Below are 13,879 nucleotides of genomic sequence, written 5' to 3'. Positions count from 1 at the left end.
TGCTGAAAGTTCTGATGAAAATGAAAAGCATTTTGCTTTGAGATTTGATTTGCTTAAATTTAGGAAACACAGGAAGGGACAGGGGTTTTTAGGAAGAAGAATAATGATGTACAAGCAATATAAAAAGCACAAGACATCAGAAGGAGTAAATTTTTTGAAAAGCAGAGAAAGTAGATCAGATCGAGTAGGCTTCCCCACTCCCCCCCCCCCCCCCCCCCCCCCCCCCCCCCGCCCTGGTTGATCAGAAAACAACATGGTGCAATTCTTTGACCTTGGAGCACCTTAGCCACAAAGCATCATATAGCGGCACAAGGACGTTTTCAAATGGTGCTCTTCATTTAGAAGAATGCTGAAATACGTAACACCTGAAATTTCTAGGTCTAGGATCAGTGTCTCACATACTGCATCATATCTGTGGTTTATTTTTTCTTCAGGAGTCACGTGAATAATGTGAGAGCCAAGCTCTAAACCAGTATTAACGTATTCTTTAAATTCTGTGCCATCTCACGGCCTGTCTGCCAGCAGCCAATGACAAGTGATGGGGAACTCTGGGCTGTGGCTGAGAACTTCCATAGGCTGCGCAACTTACAGATCTACAGGGATTTATAGTACCGTTGGCTCAAATCCTTTCTCCAGGGAACATTTTGCAGAGCTAGGTGATTACCTGAGTTCTGAAAGCAATGTGCCATCATCAAATACATCCTGATGTTCTCCTTCCCTTTATTCTTTTTATGGTAACTATGTCTAGTTTGCAAGCCAGCTTCTTTTTCTGTGAGCCTAGAATAGCTTCCCGGCAGTGTTTGTCTTGGGTTGTGAAAGAATTCCAAATGCTAGCAAAGAGCATGGCTAGCAAGAATTTAGCTGTATAATTCAATGAACAGAACCATCGCGCAGCCATATGATCATGTAATTACTGCTGTCATATATAACAAAATACGGGCATGAAACATCAAGTGTTCATTTCTGAGTGGAATTTCTTGATCCATGTAAGCAGCTCCAAGGGCGTCCGAATCAATGGACTTGTGGCTTGCAGTCTACTAGACCAGCTGTGTACTTGGCAAGCAGAAAAAGCCAATTATTGTCAAGTTGTTTTGGTGGATTTTTTTCGTTCTTTGCAGCATGTTCACATTGTTACTTGAGTGTTGTGAAGTGTGGTCTTGAAGTTTATCAGGTTAAGTCTTCATACATGCTTTTATAGTCAAGGACATTCTCAGGACTCTGACATGTCCCATTTTGCTGCCTTCAAAAATGACCACGTGCAGTAGGGCAGAACAGTACTTGGCACAGTTTGAATTCAAAGGCGTGTACTCTGTAAGCTAAAACAGCAGGTCCAATTATTAAAAGCATCTATTAGCAAACTGGCAACAAAGCTGTATATAATGTGCACTTTATGTCAGTACATCTTTTGCTGTGTATACGTAACGGTCTTTATGTTGTCCCTGGAATGTCCAAGAAAGAGTATGGAGGTGCTTTTTTCATAGTCCTTTCCATCATTTTCTGCTTCTGAAGTGAACATTTAGGCAGATTAGAAAGCTCATGAGATCATTTTATTGAAGTCCCCCCAACAGACAGCTACCGGGTATGTTCATGGAGAAATTTCCCCAAGTGGAAATTCTCAAAAAGGAATTTGGAGGTCAAATTCCATTTTCCAAAAAGGACTTACATGCAAAGGACCCAGATTCACCAATGTTTATGCTTGTAACCTGCAAATGAGACCAGTGGGAAATCGGGAGTCTCTGTTGAATCTGGCCCAGAGGAGCCAGAGACTTACCAGGAGTTCCCTGGATACACAGCCGTTAGAAGAAGAGAATGTCATCCCGTGTGTGTGCAATTCCCCAAATGGGGAAATCTCTGTCATCCATTTATAGCCTTTCGGAGCCGTCCAGTCACCTTGGATGTACTAGTCTGTCCCTTTGGTCTTTGCTCCTGTCTTTATTTCCACTGCAGCCATTAGGCAAGCTAATAGAAATAAAACTTGTCTTTTTTGCCCTCTGTTTAGCATCATGCTTCCAGCAAAAGAGTCATTGAGCCTAATGTTCATCCAGTAAATACAAGTGAAAAGGATACTATTCATTTGCAGTTCTATTAGTGGAAGCTATGGTTAACAATTCAAATCTAGGGAGAAAGATAATTGCAGGAGCTGATTGCCAACCATCCTCCTATGTTGACTCACAGGGCAAAACGAGTGAGAGTGAGAAAGAGAAGCTAAAATTATAGCAACTCTCTGAGGAATATTAATGTAATAGTTTTAACATGATCCTGCTCACATTTTATCAAGTAATGTTAATAAAAAGGATGGCTCTGGTAATTTTTGCAGTATTACATTTTCCTTGGAATAATTGTGACTTGACACTCACTTTGCAAACTAATGAAACTTTTACATTTCTGAATGTTTTTACAATTTTTGTTATTTAGGTGAAGATTATACCTTTGGGCTGAGAAAGTGCATTCTGGAATTTTAATCTTGTTTGCTAAAATATTTATGTGCAATATTCTAAAGATAACTGTACAGCGAAGGATCTTTGTGGGAACATGTTGTTATGAAATCTCTGGGATTGCTTTGAGAAGCTCATTAGCTATGCAAAGTAGGTTCATTTTGGGTTAACACAAATATAAAATTTTCATTATAGCCCCAGTCAAGAATGTGGGCCCCAGCGTGCCTGGCGTTGCCCTTGCTTTGTAGCAAGCATATAGCCCCTTCCCTAGAGAACTAGCCGTCTGATGCTAGATGGATTGCTGCAAGCAGATGAAACACATGAGGATGTAACAACAGAACCAGCGGAGCTTTGCTAAAAAGCCAGATTAACAGTTCACTGCCTACATGGCCGACTGTTGAATGGTTTGTAGACACTGAACTGAAGGTAAGTCTTATCTTACTGTTAGACGCAATCTGGATGCCCTGTACAATGTTAACATTCAGACTGTATGCTGTGACAGGAACGGAGTGAAGAGGCAGATACTATGGGTTTCAGCAGAAAAGTGACTGATTTAGGGACATGAGCCGCTTTCTCAGCTGCCTTAGAGGTAGGCCGTGTAGTAACTCTTTGAAAGCATACAAGAGTCCTAAAGAAATAAGAACCATCTGTAAGCCTGATCTGAGAATAAGCAACTGAATAACAAAGGACACTGTTCCAGCTATGTCCAGCTTGATTGATTACTTGTAGTTTGGCTCTGCTCAGCCCGCGCTCTGTAGCCTCTCTAGTTCCTCTGTTTTGGTGTCTTATGTTCTGTGTGTTTTATTTCTTCAGCTGGAGGGCCTGCCTGTAGGTATAATATTGTTGGCCAGGCATCTGGCACTTGAGCGAAAGAAGTGCCGCCATCCAGCGAGCAGCTAATAATGAGCTACTGTTCCCTCAGCTGACTTACCTACAAACCATACACCCTATGTGTGTTTAAGACAGATATTAACCCTTTCCTATAGTGGGACAAAATAGATTTTTTAATGCTGTCGTTATAAAGTGAGACTTTACTTTTCTCCATACCCAATCCATTTCTAGGTAAGCTCATTTTGAGCTCTCCTGCTTTGCCCCTTATCTTAAACCCAGCTTATTATTGGCTACTATTTGTTAATGCTTCTCTCCTGCACAGCCAATGTGTTTTGTACACAAAACACACAAAAGAGATCTAAAAATTTATATTAGGTTTACTTTTCTCTCCTATGCTAGGCAGCTTAATGAGGCCAGTCCAGGATAAAAAATATTAGCATCTGCTGTATGGAGCAGCACAGAAAGCTAATGCAATGATTCAGGTAGGTCTTATGTATTCTGTCAAAAGAAAGTACCTCCTGGGTGTTCATTCCTGCAAATGAGATATAAAATAGTTTCACATTTCCCTGGGGTTATCGGTGCTGTTCACTCCATCAGACTGCAGTGGACAGAGATCCATTAAAAGTTTTAAAACTAATCATCTGCTGGGTTATGATAGCTTCACCCTGCTTGGCAAGGTATTGTCAGCTTTCCATCACTCTGTCAACAGTGCTGGTTTGCAGTGGTTAGAAGTATAGGTATTTTCTGCAGCTGTTAACAGTCTAATTCTTCCCATCTTGGTTCCTACCTGCCACCTTCTGAGCATGTGTTAAGTTCTGTTTTGTAACGTGTACAGTACCCAGAAGAAAAAGGTCAAGAAATGATTTATGTTTTTTTCTTTCCCAACATATATCTTCAATAGAAGTATATAGACATATATTGAGGTAGCAAGCTAGCTAGGGTGAATTGTTTCCATTCTCCAGTGTAACTGCAATGGTACCTGCTCAAAAGCTGATGTGGTAGTACATTCTGTGTTGTAAATTATACACAGCTCATTAGACCCCCCTAAAGAGATCTGAATTCTTTTCACAGGGTACAGAATGCCTTCCAACTCGCATTGAAGTAAGCAGAAATTAAATCGTGTAGGTTCTATGTTACTGGGATTTACTGTGTCTGTTGCGACCCATGGGCAAGATGCTGCAAGTGGAGAAAAATCAGATAATGACTGAAGAAAGCATCATAAGACAGGCATGAAAAGTTCAATATTTTGAAGATAGTAATTTTTTGAGTATACCTTTTTGCTTAGCCACATTATCTTGAAAATGTTGTCTTTTTTTTTTTTAATGTAAAGGCTTAAATTCCCATTTACTAGCATGACCCTCAGTTTAGACCTGTGTTTTCCCATTTCTGCTTTTACTTGACTGATGTTCAAAGCTGACTCATACTTTTAAACAGCTCAGCTGAGTGTCAGCTTTAAAATTCTGCACCTCATAGGCTAAAAACTGTACCCCGTACAAATAACAATACTGTCCCTAGGAATCTGGAACTCCCAGTGAGATATTTTTTAAGAAATGAGAGATTCTCATCTAAAACAAAGGAAAAATATGCCTCAATATGGCGTGTATTTCAAATGTTGCTTTCTGCATTAGCAGTCTTTGACGGGAATGTACTGCTGCTTCTGATCAGGACGGCAAAACAGCTTTTCAAGCGGAGTTTGTTGGGGTGTTACAGGAAGGGATATTTTTAGTTTGTAAGGAAATTACTGTTTTCTCAGTGTGTGCACATGCACACAGAGGGAAAGGAGGGTAGGAAGCCTTGTTACCTTGAATTGCAGTGAAAGTAATCTTGCTGGTTGGGATCCAGCAATGTAATCCAAGGTACTGTTCAGACAGTATTGTTGCAGAGAATGTGTGACAAAAACAGGTGCATTCTAAATATGCACAAATTATATATACATGTATGTCTATATAAGAAGCATTTGTATCCTGGTCATACAATATTTCCTTGGACTGCAGTTTTAAAACATCTGCTACCAAATGTATTGCAGAGTCAAGATAACTCTGAGAATTACTGAGGGAAACCATTATTACAATAGCTAGCAGTAGTTCTTGCCACAATATAGAAATATCCTGGGTGATTCACACCTATATTTCATCAATTGTATCATAATTGAGCTTTTTTCAGTATGAAGTCTGTATTCAGAGGTTGGGGTAGCTAAATTGAATTTGGAATTGTTCGTTAAAATGCACAAAGGGAGAGGAAAGCACAATATATTGTTAAAATGATTAACACTCAATTAATACATTCTAAAGCCAGAAGGGACCATTAGAACATCTAGTTCTGCTTCCTGAATATGCAGGCTGTACATTTCACCCAGGGTTATTGAACCCAATAACTTATGTTCGATTGATGCATACTGCCCAGGCAGTCGTTCAGTCTTCATTTGAACACTCCAAAAGACAGAGATGCCTCCACTTCCCTCAGCTGTTTATTCCGGTGGTTAACCACCTTCACTGTGTAAATAACTGAATAAATCCTGACTTGCAGTTTGTATGAGTCTGGCAATTCACATCTAGCTACTGTTTCTTTTGATATCTTTGTACGCTTGATTTTAAAATCTCTTTGGTACTTTCTATTTGCTTTCTCAAAAGGTATGTATACATGATAAGCTAGTCACTCTGCTTTTTTAATGGGATAAATAGATTGAGGTCTTAAGGTCTCTTGCTGAAGGACCTTTTCGCAAGCCTACCAGTCATTTTTGCCTTTCTTGCTGTATTTTTCCAGTTTTCCAAAATCCCCTGCAAATCGCAGTACGAAACCCAACGTTGCTGCCACGTAATTCTCCTCCACGTGGTGCACGCTTTTCCTACATATTCCAAGATCCTACTGATCCCTCGTGTGTGGGCCAAGCATTCAAGCAGAGGGTAGAAGGCAGTGAATAACGGAGGGGACGTGTAACTTCATGTTTTACAGAGGAGTCTGCTCTCCAGCCAACGAGAGCTGAGTGGAACCAGCCTCATTTGCTGAAACGTGAGCCAAGCTGTGAAGGAACTGCGACTGCAGTTGTGTGTATCTCCTTTTGGTGTATGTTTTGTGGGTCGCCAAACAGGTGCAAAGAGAGAGAGGGAAACTTGAGATATGTGTCACGTATACCTTTCTCCTCAGATAAGCTCATTTGCTGTTTCTGCTCATGCCATTTAACATCCTGTCTGTTTTTTGAGAAAGCTAGTGTGTGGATTTCTGATGAAATAGCTTAATACTCACCTTTCTTGTTCAGCGTTTTGACGGGCATTTGCAGAGGAAGGCCCCTCTCCAGGACCTGACAGGGTTTTGGGGATCTGTATTAGTTATGGAGCCAATTTGTCTCTAATATTGCCTTTCAGTTTAATAAGTACCCCAAATACTGCAGCAGTGAGTCAAGAAAGACATTGATTTCAAATACGTTCTCAACATCCAAGAATGTTTATTTTTGTAAGAGGATGAGTCAATACAATCAGCTGATGTGCAGTAGTATTAAGAGGGGAAAAAGAAAAGAGTAAGCCAAATGTCTGAATGGATAATGGACTTTCTGCTTGAGTGATAATGATTTTAAACCAGCCCTGACCCAAGTGGCTAGAATTTATTCTCAGCAGCAGCCAGCAAAAGGCCTGGTTTTTAAGGAAGCTAAACAATATTCATCCCAAACTCTAGCAGTTTTCTGGCAGCACCATGCAACTCTGCTTCTGGGCTCTAATCTAAACCTTTCCCATGAGGCCCGCAGACCTGACAAACCCTCTTAACCTTCCCTTTCCTTCTCTCTTTTGTTCCTTCCCCGCTCTGTGGTGAAATTCAGTCGTCTAGCTGAAGCTTTATAGACTTAATTGTTTGGAATGGAGAATTACACTGTGGTAAGAGTGATGGTCACTAAGTAAGTCAGTTAGCATGCACAAATGGTCCCCGAAGGTTTGGCTTGGAGTAAGGTATATGCTTAAATACCTTGCCAAAAGAAGCAGATAGGTCAAGCAGATGCTGGAAATGGATGCTTGTTTTGATTCTTTGTATTCATTCAGGCCAAAAGAAATGTTTTATTGCAGGGCAAGCGGCTACATTGGAACAGAGAAACCCTGAGGGTCCTATCAAGGTTCAGAAAGTTTATCCATGTTATTTTCTGTGTTAAAAAAGGGTGTTACTTTTACCTTTGATTACTGTGATCTGCAGGTTTGCAGCCAGAGGAATGAAAATGAATGTTAGATAGAGTCAGAGGAGATGGACAGAGGTGACCTGCTTTCAAACAGACATCAAAGATGATGGTCGGGAAGGGCCCTACTCCGTGCATTACGATGTCATGGTACAGGGTAGGTTTCTCAGTGTTCAGTATTTGCCAACCTTCTCTATCAGCTATTAACAGTTAAGCAGAGGACTTGTTCCTGCCTGATCCCTAATTATTTCTTTACTTCGTTTTGTCATGGAAACAGTGAAATCAGGGACATTCAGCAACATCTAGAAATATTACAGTAATTTTATTTTTTTAAGGCGAGATGCTTTTAAAACAATGTCCCTGTGGCCTAAGAAGGCCATTTTTAGCTAGCACCTTGCAGAAACAAAGATAGACCAAAATTTTCACAGGTGATCTCAGAATTTTGGAACCTCTTTTTTAGTTAAAACTGCTTTTGTCTTGACATCTAGGTGGAATGAGTGCTGGGAGCAATTAGTGATGAGTTGGCATTTTGGGTGCTTTGCATTTAAGACACTGAATTTGCTCCGTAGTTGGACACACCAGAATTTCAGAGAAGTGATAATTTTGCAAAGAATTTCAATAGTTACAGTAATTTATATCAAGGAATGTGGAATCCTGCCTGAAACTCTAAAAGCAGGTGTCCAGCAGCTGAGCATCTCTTGTTTTGATGTGCTTCCAACTCTGAGGACTTTGTAGACAGGAAAAGAAACTTAAGTAAGAATAGCACCTACCTCTGTTTACAAGGACTGAGAATAACAGGGAAAAGGGATTTATGGGAGAGAAGTTTGCAGAAGATACTTTGAAAATAACCAACTCAGCTGCAAGAAAAAATAAAGAGTATGGGGAGGGAGGTGGAACCCCCTTACAAAGCAAGCTGCTTTGTGCATTCAGAGGCAAGAAAGAGTCTTCATGCTCAAGAGCTTACGCTAAAAAGAGCTTAATCAAAGTCAATGGACAATTATAATGTTGGAACAAATGATGATAAAATACTGGATCTTGAAATTGGTCCAAGGGAAGACAGAGAAGCCTAATGTTTTCCATAATTGATTTCAAGGCTCAGATGGGGAATACTGTATATTATAGAAACATCAATTGTTCCGTTTTCTTAATAATTTAGACTGGCTGTTTCTTTGATAATGATGTTCTCAGCAGTTGTGAAAATAACATTCTGGGTAAACACAGTGTAAAGGCGGATATAAGTACTTGACATCAGAAACAGTTAAGAAAAGTTGCACTTTCTGCAGCAGTGGTAGGAGTAAATAAAAGAAAATACAAGCATTTGGAGTCCATTATTCAGTAATTTGTATGCGGATGGTTTCTCAATTACTTTATGACTGCCTGGGACTGCAGGAGACACACTTAGGGATTTTGTGTTCAAACTAGATATTGCCAGTAATACCTAACTTTTTCTGATACATCTCAAGGTATTTTACAAAGGAGACCAATACTGTTATCCCCTTTACAAAAGGGGAAATTGAGGTACAGAGGCACATATTGATTTGTTAACTGATTTTAGCTATGTATTGCCTATGAATACAGAATGTCACTCCTTTGGTCAAATAACTATATACTAATAATTTGTGGAAGTTGCTTTAACTTGTCTCTTAAAAGTAGCAGAAGAATGACTGTTTCCCCCTGTAAAGTGATAAATTCAGATGACAACATCCTAAGAATGTGTAAGCAGGTGATAGCAAGGACACTGTTAATTGAAACATATTGGTGCCAGAAGCTGAGTATTTCAAATGCTTAGCCACAAAAGTAGACATATTTTAGAGCTGTGTTTATTAAAGACATAGCTTAAGGACTCGATCTTTATCCCCATCTTTGCTGTAATTCAGGAACAGCTGCAAGCATGTCACAAAGGTGTCCCACAGTCAAAACAATGTCATGGTAACAGATAACCCCAAAGTTCAGAACGATTATGAAATCAGGTGTCTCATTTCTGATAGAGCTGGAACCTTTAGGGCCACTTCACAAAAGTTCAGAATTTGAAGTGTGGGGTGTGTCATTTGAGGCTTTTTTTCATTCATTTTGTTTTTAAATATAATGAAACAGGTCTGAGAAACAAAGGGGGGAAAATCCTGTTTTTACAAGACAACATTGCAGAATATAAATCTGCATACTGAATTCAGTCCATGCTGAATAAATACATGGACAGCAGTTTAATTGCTCCAGATTTTCCAATAAATTATTTCAGAAGTTAACAAAAAAATCCTTTGTCTATTACACTATGCAACCCAGCTCAATATTGGGTTGCTTGTTGCCATAGCTGCATCTCAGGAAAATGCATTTTTTTCCAAGATTTATAAACAGAGATTGCAATGTTTTAGCTCTGTGTAGCAACACACGATATCCAGTGTCCCCAAGTTGCATATAAATTCAAACACTAGGGAGTCATTCAGATCACATTTGAGCCTCAGTATACATGTAGCACAAGAGTAGCGCCTCACTGATAGTCCATTAATGTACCTTGTACTGTCCACTCAGAAGACACATTTCACCAGGGTAGATTCTGGGAACAGAGAAAACAGTTCCATCATTTGAAACCTTAGGGATTATACTATTCTGCTGGGGAGTAGCCATAAGGCACAAAGCTGATTTCTGCCCACCCACCGCTCAGCAGCTCTGTACTTCTTGTGCTAGGCTCAATTTTAGAAATCCCACATACACTAGTGGAAGGTGATTGTTAGGGAGGCTTGATTCAGTAACGCCACTATCATACATGTGAGGTGCAGCACGATACAGTTTTGGAACACAAAGCACATTATTTCAGTTGTTTGTATATATAGAGGATTTTTTGGTATTTCCCTGAAGTGTATGTGAAAAAAAGTTTTCACTCATTTGCGTTGCAGAATAATAGAAGCAGCATTACCAACTCACCCACGTCAGCCCCATGTTCTCCCAGGAGGCTGAATCCTTGGTCATCTTTGCCTGTCAGGAGTTAAGAGTAGCTCCAGTGCCTGTGGTAGGTAGGGGCTGTACCTGTGGGACACTGTGCTGAGCCACAGACAGTCTGACATGGCCTCAGGGAAGCACGCCCCGGCGTGCCATCTTCTTCTGAAATTCTGGCCATTCAGGCTGAAACTTCCAGCGACTTTGCTGTTGTATTAGCTTCTTTCCAATGAAAGTAAGTTGGTAGAACACTGTTTAGTTAATGGAAGTGGACTGAAATGTTTGAAATCTTTTGAAAATCTTTCCAAAGTGTTTTGTTCTGGAGTAACCTCAGGAGAAGTGAGACTGGTATTTTAAAGGCAGCCTGAAGGAGCTAACCTCATTCAGAGCGCATACAAGTCAGGGGTGCATTGTTCTCACCTTCGCAAATGGAAATTTCTATCCTCTTCTCATACCCCATTTTTAATACAGTTAGTCCTTTGTTTCAACATAGAATTCTCTTAGAGAGATACTTCTTTTAAAAAGGAATTCAGATTAATCAAATCACAGTTTATTGCTTGTGTCTTGTTTTATGAGTCTAAAACCCTACCATAAGATGGGAATAATGCAGAGGCTGGAGTATGAAGGACAAACCGGAGACACTGAACAGAAGGAACCATTGTTTGCTGTAATATACATCAGACCCCACTGATGCATCTTAAATGTTTTCTCCATTTCTTTCCCCCCTATTTAAAAAGTTAATGAGCCATAAGGAAAAGGCTGATAATGAGATGTTTATTGTCAGGATCATGGGTTGAGAGTATAGTCTGCTGATGTGTTGTTAGAGAGAAACATTTATGTTCTGGAGTATCATGAGATGCTGGTTTTGAACACCACCTTTTGTATGGTCGGAGATGGATTCATTAGCAGGCTGTACACTTAGACCTTGTATGCATCTTCTTAATGGCAGTTTGATTTATGTAGGCTTAGACTCGGTACATTTTCAGTCTTGCCTGCTGCTTTATTTTTGGGAAAGCTCAGGAAAAAATGGTATGTATTTTTTCCAGTAGCTGGGTGTTGGTTGTTTTTATTTATTTATTTATTTATTTATTTATTTATTTAACTCTTCGCTGGCTTCTGATTTTACTTGTGGACAATTAGTTTCTGTTTGTAATAAATACGTCATCAGATTAGGTGGATGAAACAGTTATTTCTGGCACTAAGCTCCAGGAATCCGGGGGCAGGGGGTGGGGTGGGGAGGGCAGAGTAACCTCAATCAAGCACAGAAATGAAAAATTAAGAACTAGTATTAGAAAACGTAACTCTTAATGTATGCATGGCAGCTCTTAAATTTAAGTTCTGAAGCGAATCTGATGTTAGAATCCAATATCATTTATGTAAAGAAACAGCTTGCTTTCATCTCCAGTTGCACAGAAAGGTTAGAAATGTGTTTCTCGAGCCACAGATCATTCTTTAAATTTCTCTGTGCCCAACTCACTTTGATGTTACTGTTTGCAGTGGCACTGCTCATGTAAGCTGCCGCTCTTTGCAGCTGTCCAGTTCTTACATGTCTGCATTTCATGTCCTTGACATGAGATTTATACCACCATGATCTGTCTGTCAGTCCCTGAATCGACAGAATAAAGAACTGAAAAAAAAACAATCATGAAACTTCCAGAATAAAAAAAATTTCTTACGTAAATGTGAAATATTGCAAGAGTTAAATAATAGAACATTTCAGGCTGGGAGGATTCCATGACGGACATCCATATGAGGCTTTTAGACAGCTATTACTTTTGTCCAGAGAATGATGGGAGTTTGAGCCATATCCTCAGAGTTTTATAACAATTTTCCAAAAGCATATTTGAACAAAATAATAGTGTGTCTCCCAATATATTAATATAATGCCAGACCTTGTCATTTCTCTTCCTTTGCCTGTTAAGTAAAAGCTGTTTGTATTATCTGGTGGATACTGTAATGGCTATAGAGGGGAAGGGTAAAGCAGCAATCTTTAATATCAATTCTAGTGTCTCAATGCTAACTGTAAACCTGTATTAAGTATAGAAATTACACAGAAAGAAGCTAGTTTCATTACTCTCGTATTTTCAAAAAATAAGTGTTGCCGATTCAGAAGCATAATTATATTGTTCTTCTAGACTTTTGTAAGTAATGGAGAGAACAAAGAGCAGATCTGCTCTTAGGAAATGCCTGAAATAACCTCCATGCTAGCTTTGTGCTTCAAGGGCTGCTTAAGGGTTGCTCTAAATTTGTCTGCCTGTCCCCTGAAGACAAACTAGCACCTCCAGATACTCATGGAGCCCAGCATGTGCTGGCTGCATATCATCTCACCCACAGGACAAATATTTCTTCCCTACAGCATGAATCTTAAGCACTCTTTTATTTCAGGAGCAAAGCATGGCCTGGTTCATAGCAGCAGCAGCTTGTAGTCTTTTCCAAATTAGTATAGACAAGGTCACTCAGCACCAATGAGCCAAGGGCCAACAAGTGCAAATCCTGGATATGCTTTTCATTATGTTATCTTATACAGTCATTCTGCAAAGTATCTAGAGCTGTATTTACATTCTTGGAGTACCAGTGAGTAGAGGAAGGTGATGCAAAGTAAGACAACTGATTAGAAATAGTTTTGCAAGTTGCTACCTGCTGTCCTCTGTGGCTGTAGCAGTACAGGGAGTACAGGTGACTCATAGGGACTAAAAGGAAGAGGTGTTCTTTTTTAAAGGACCTACCTGACTGAGGAGGGGGAGTAGCACGCCAAAAACACATGCTCTGACTCCCTGACACAGACACTCACAGAGCTTTCCGTATTCACCTTAGCACCAGCAGCTTTTCTTCTTCAAATTCCATGTGTAATGGACATTGGACTGAGCTGCTGAAACTGCATGTGAGCTTGATCTGATGCTGGGCTTCCCTTGAGATAAGAGCTGTTGAGAGAAGTGATAAATGCTGTTTGTTAGGCTCCCCCTAGACAATGGGGCCAATCACAGCTTGTTTTATTTGCTCATCTCTTTGTATGTACATCAGAGTGGTGGTGATGCCTAGTAGCTGAGCATCAATTCTTGGCTTTGCCACCTATAACTGCAGTATGTCCCTGGGTATGTCAGTTCCTCCTCCGCATTTCACATTGAATCTGATGTAAAGCTTTTGATTTCAGTGTGTGAGTGTGCAGTGATAAGAGGTGACAGCCACAGCCAGACAGACCTCTTGCTAACCAGATATGGTTGCAATATATTTAACTCACTGTGCGGGCATTCTGGGAAAAAATAAAAAAGACACAGGGTCTTTGGGGGGTGATCAAGTGTTTACCATCTGGTGTTTGTACTCTGGTGTTTGGTGACAATCAAGAGAATTGCAACCAAGTTGTACAAATGGTTTCCAGTGCAAATGACCATTATGGCCCTTAGTAAATACATACTCTAGTGTTATTTACATTTGGGAGGGGAAGGCAGAATCTCTGCCTAGGTACATATAGACTGTAGCTACAGAAATGAGCTTGGCAATAGTCCCTCTTAAGGAAGAAAGTCTCATG

At 40.0% G+C, this 13,879-nt stretch overlaps 1 protein-coding gene across 13 annotated transcripts in view; it reads left to right on the top strand.

Annotated features, from left to right (window-relative positions):
- The window catches only part of LRRTM4 (leucine rich repeat transmembrane neuronal 4), a 334,273-nt gene that overhangs the window by 93,697 nt on the left and 226,697 nt on the right, over positions 1 to 13,879 (top strand). The window contains exon 2 of one of the 13 annotated variants that reach the window (XM_080370381.1): positions 2,631 to 6,780. The exons of the other annotated variants lie outside the window; for them this stretch is intronic. The gene's annotated coding sequence lies outside the window, so the exon portion shown is untranslated. Of the gene's footprint in view, positions 1 to 2,630; positions 6,781 to 13,879 lie in introns of those variants that run through there. 13 annotated transcript variants of the gene reach the window in all.

Source organism: Falco punctatus, assembly GCF_963210335.1.
Source record: "Falco punctatus genome assembly, chromosome: 20".
NCBI classification, from domain to species: Eukaryota; Metazoa; Chordata; class Aves; order Falconiformes; family Falconidae; genus Falco; species Falco punctatus.
The sequence above is the reverse complement of the archived record's forward strand: the minus strand, read 5'-3'. Positions and strand labels throughout refer to the sequence as shown.